Source organism: Montipora capricornis, chromosome 13, assembly GCF_036669925.1.
Source record: "Montipora capricornis isolate CH-2021 chromosome 13, ASM3666992v2, whole genome shotgun sequence".
Lineage (NCBI taxonomy): Eukaryota > Metazoa > Cnidaria > Anthozoa > Scleractinia > Acroporidae > Montipora > Montipora capricornis.
This window is the reverse complement of record NC_090895.1, coordinates 42402385-42407384: the sequence shown is the minus strand read 5'-3', so window position 1 is coordinate 42407384 and position 5000 is coordinate 42402385. Positions and strand designations below refer to the sequence as shown.

Sequence of the window (5000 nt, the reverse complement as noted above, 5' to 3'; positions counted from 1 at the left end):
TATATAGACCTTAACTAAAACAGCATTGCATTGCTGGGTAAATTCACAATCTTTGCACTGTCAACTTTGCACCAATCAAACCTGCGTTGCCAGGCATTAACTCAAGATTGTTGTGCTGTCAACTCTATGTCAATCATGATGTGTTTTTAGACAAATTCAAAATTTTTGTGCTCTCAGCTCTATGCAAATGGTAATTGTGTTGCCAGGTGAATATCTTCCTTTCGCGCCATTATCTCCATGATAGGTGACAAGAAGGCTTATGTGACATGCTAATCCCGCTGTTTGTCAACGTTGCAGAACATGATGGTTACAAATACCTTTCAACAGTAAAATCACTCCCTCTCCCAATAAAAGAAATTGTCTCTATATGTCTCTCATGGGAAGAGGGAGGATTTTTTTTTATCTCCCCCCCTCCCAGCCCCTCCCCCAAAACAAATGCTTCTAAGTAAAATCAAGGAACCGAGTGTGTACCACAACTGAAGAAGTCAATTCATTCATATCAACCGTTGCACGATATTGCTTTTGAAGAGATGGACACCAAGCAAATGGACTTTATACAGAGTTAATTATGACAATAATGTTGAAGATACCACACAGCTCTTTATGACCTCTAACTTTATTGGATCACTATTGGACACAGCTGTATCATGTTTAGGGTTAACATTTGTTGTTTCTGTTGTCAATTTTTTGTCTCCATTGTTTTCTGAAGCAATCACGAGAGCCATTGTAATAGCTGCATCCTGATTCGTTAAGTATGGGAAGGGGTTCTAATCTTGTCTACTCTAATCTTGTCTATTTACCCAAATCTGTCGCAACATACAGTAGACTGTATGTCAATGTTATGGTTAAATTTAAGCTACTCATCAAAGGTAAACGTAAATGTCTTCTTTGTCACAATTACAGGAAAAGAATTCTGAATGTTAGCAAAGCAGGTCAACAGGCCAAACAAGCGGATCGTGTTATCGAGGACAGGCCAGTTAGTGATCAAAAAATGAATGTAAGTGCTTTTCAAGATAACAGTATTCAATTTATACCATCAATGTCACCATCATCACTTAAAATCAGTATAGCCCTATGGTCATTTTTTTCATATTATTTCTTTCATTAGTTTGACTGGGATTGACCGATTCCCCCTGCATGTTTCGACAGTCCTTTTGGTCATCACCATCTTTAACCCATTGACCCCTCAGGTGCCCTAGGACACACCCAGTTGACAAGTAAAATCGTCTGGCGTTAGAGTAACATCTGTCCAGTCTCAATCCCAGGAGTCAATGGGTTAATAGTCAGTGGCACCCAGTGAGAATATAGTTCAAAGCCACTTAAACATAGCATTGTCAAACGTATTTTAGTATTTAAATGGTAGATATAGGCATATTTTTATCCCCTAAAAATTTTTCATCTGTTTGGATTTCCTAGCTGAAAGTCTAGTGATCTGAAAATTATAGGGATTAAAACTTACCTTTTCGAAAATTTCAGCCAGAAAAAAAGGCTCTTGAAAATTCTAGGTGATCTTTTTAGGGTAAAAATCTGTTAAAAATGGGCAATTACCGGTATACCATTTTTTAGATGTTCGAAAATCCTAGGACACATTATTTCCTTCCCATGGCAAAGTCAAATAAGACCACCTCTTTCCTGTAGTCATGTGTAGAAGTAAAGTCATCACAAAGAAAGCCGTATAATCTCACTCAGTCTCAGTTATCAACTCATATACGGTAATTACCTTATATGGAAACTGATTGCATTGGTCGTTTTTTAAAGATGGAGACAACATCCTGTTGTTCTGTAAGTAAAACAGTTCAGAATTTAAGGAAAATTTAATAAAACAGTTATTCCATTCGCACTTATTGGATATGAGAATGATTAATTATAGCCAACGCTACGCGCCTCATTGGCTATTTACCACCTCATATCCAACGTGCGCTCGTGGAATAATTATTGTTAAATAGACTTGATCAATTCTCTATCCAACTACGTGATATGTGAATTTCCAAAAAAAGGTTACGTGATTGGTGAGTGTAGGGAAAATGAACCTGTGATTCGAGATCCAGACTCCCCCTTTCAGACCCTGTCTCTACAGCATGTTGCACTTTCTCAGCTAATGGTTTGATCTGCTTTAGTTTAATTTTTTAATTTGATTTGCAGTGCCCTCATTCTAAGCAAAAATAATAAAGAAAAGCTTGAGACTTTCATGAAGTAGTTTTTATCAGCATTTTAATTATCTTTACTGTGGGAATTGCCCCTTTTGTCATTTTTTTTTCTTCGTCATTTTTGCTTAAACTGGCCAACGTTTTCTTTGTCATTGAATAACATAACGTTGTCATTAAACAACTACTTTATCCTCCACAAAAAAGGGAATAAAGTTTGATGTAATTTTGCTGCTAAATATTGTTATTCAACTATAATTTCATTCTTTGTTTACCCCTGTATACCCTTGTATACTTCATGTATACTCTTGTATACCTCTGAATACCTTTGTATACCTCTGTATACCCTTTTATAGCTCTGAATACCTTTGTATACCCCTGCTTTTTACTTGTTTACCCACATAAACCCCCTTGTTACTCCAATATACCCTAACTGGAACAAGACAACCAGTTGGATATTTACAAGGAGTATTGAAGTTTAATTCATGACCACTGAAGACAAATCAGGCTACTTGTCACAGTGCCTTTGAACTGGGAATCCAGCACCCCAACCACTAATGGAGGAACCATTAGAAATAACTGGTGAGGGGGGGAGGGTAAAAAATTGTCCCTGCGGGATTTTTTTCCTGGGGTGTGACCTTTTTGCATGATCAATGATTAGGCACAATCACTTGCTGGAGTTGTTGGGGAAAATGTCAACCCCCCCTCCCTCCTTCTGCTTATTCTAATGGTCGTTACCTAACCATTACTGTCTTGCGGTGGAGCTACAAATACTGGCAAGGGTAAAGACATGGAATAATGGTTTCCTCAGTTCTGATCAACGTTATCAGTTCTTAATCTCAGCTTTAAGACAATAATTGTATTGAATGATAAAAAGATTCAGCTAGAGGGGAAGGAAAACTAAGACGCACTGTCGTTCGATCATTTCTTTTATTAAGGTGCAATCTCGACCCCAGAGGTCTTCTCTTCTAATGCGCAGACATAAGATCCAAGGCTCGGGTGACGAGAATGATTAATGTGATTCCCTAGTATTGCATTGTGCATCCTGTTCTGTGCATAACAGCGCGTAGGCCATGTTTGTATTCAGGCATGGCTATGAGGCTTTTTGGTTAAATTTCACGGCTCAGCTCTGTTTTCTTTGTCTCACAAGTTTCAAGGGAGATTTCCAAAAAAAAACAATGTTTAAATTTAACCATAAATACTCTTTGCCATGTGAGAAATATTTGGAGTCAGTGCCTTTTCATGACGTGTGCCTTTGCCATAAAACAAACATTAAATTATTCCTTTTGAACAATACAATACACCTTTTCCGTTATTTCAAGAATTACGTCAAAGCTGTGCCTCCTGTTCCTGCAAAACATAGAGTGAAAAGATTGAACAAACTTGTCCTTGATAGATGAACAAGGGGTTACGTTTATGCAAACGTTAGACTTGTAGCACTAATATTTCAACCAAATTAACTACGAGAGGATGATGTGAAGTACTACTTTTTACCCATGTAAACCATGTGAGCGTTAGCCCTGCTAATGGAATTGGGCCCACTCAAGGACAGAGAAAAACTTTGACCAGAGTGGGAATCTTCAATTCGCACAACCTGCTCCCGTCTGACGTTGTAGCTTCTCTGTCCTTGAGTTGGCCAGTTTCCATTAGTAGGGCTAATGCTCACATGATTTACATGGGTAGAAAATAGCACTTCACATCACCCTCTCATAGTTAAGAAAATAGGTCACCAAGCTCGTCTGGGAGATATAACTTGCTCATTTTGAGTCACCATAATTAATGTAGGGAATGATCGAGAAAAGTTTCAAGAAAATCTTACCACAACTTCTGCTACTAAGGAATCAGTGGAATACGCCAATCATACATAGAAGGGGACTGAGTCCTCTTGTGCCAGGAGAAAATAAACCTGTTGATCCAAACTGGAGACTTATCAAATTGAACATTGAAAATGGCTGCTGATGAATCAAATAGACCCTTTGAAAAGTATATCTATGGGGTATTGTAATAAGTTTTTGAAGTATTTACCGTGTATAGTATTTTATAGTATTATGGGGTTCAGATGGCAAAGGCAAATGGAGTGAGATGGTACGGGCTTGTGTTGAGGAGGGATGGTGGGCATCATCTGAGAAAAGTGTTGGAGTTCCAAGTGAAGGGCAAGAGGAAGCGAGGATGACCAAAGAAGACGTGGAAGACGCAAGTGGAGAAGGAGAGCAAGAGCGTTGGTTTGGAGAAAAAGGACGCCATGAATCGAGCGAGATGGAGAGTGGGAGTTAGAAAGATTGCTGACAAAGTGGGGTAAATCCAGCCACCCCCGTTTACGGGGATAAACCCGGATCAAAAATTGGATTGATTGATATGGGGTATACAAGGGTATACAGAGGTATACAAGAGTGTACATTGGTATACAAGGTTTTATATATTATTCAAGGATACGTAGAGGTACACAAGGGTATACACAGAGGTGTACAAGGCTATATAGAAGTATACAGGGTATACATGGATGTAGTCCTAAGTCCAATCTGAACTGATGCGTAAGTGAAGAAGAGCTTATCCTGAAAGAGTTTAAGATCATGATTAAAGTAACTATGAAACCCTTTAGTAAAATATTGGCAAATCTGCATTTAAGACTCAATTGAAAAACCTTCCAAATCTTTAATAGACCTCTTTACAGTTGTGTGCTTAGTTACCTGGCCTTTAAATGAAAGTGAGGCTGGTGTTCACCTTGTTATGATACGTATACAGACCTCCCTCCTTTTTTAATGTTAATTAATGATGTTGTTTTCATGCTAATAAGTAAGAATTTACATAAGCAAAACAGTGAGGTTTCTATCAAAACAAGGTCAACTCCAGCCTCGC

The 5000-nt window shown here is 38.3% G+C and overlaps 1 protein-coding gene across 3 annotated transcripts in view; it reads left to right on the top strand.

Moving 5' to 3' along the window:
• LOC138028653 (doublesex- and mab-3-related transcription factor C2-like) overlaps positions 1-5000 on the top strand; it is a 13833-nt gene that overhangs the window by 892 nt on the left and 7941 nt on the right. For all 3 annotated transcript variants that reach the window (XM_068876253.1, XM_068876252.1, XM_068876251.1), the window contains exon 2: positions 904-997. The gene's annotated coding sequence lies outside the window, so the exon portion shown is untranslated. The remainder of the gene's footprint in view (positions 1-903; positions 998-5000) is intronic.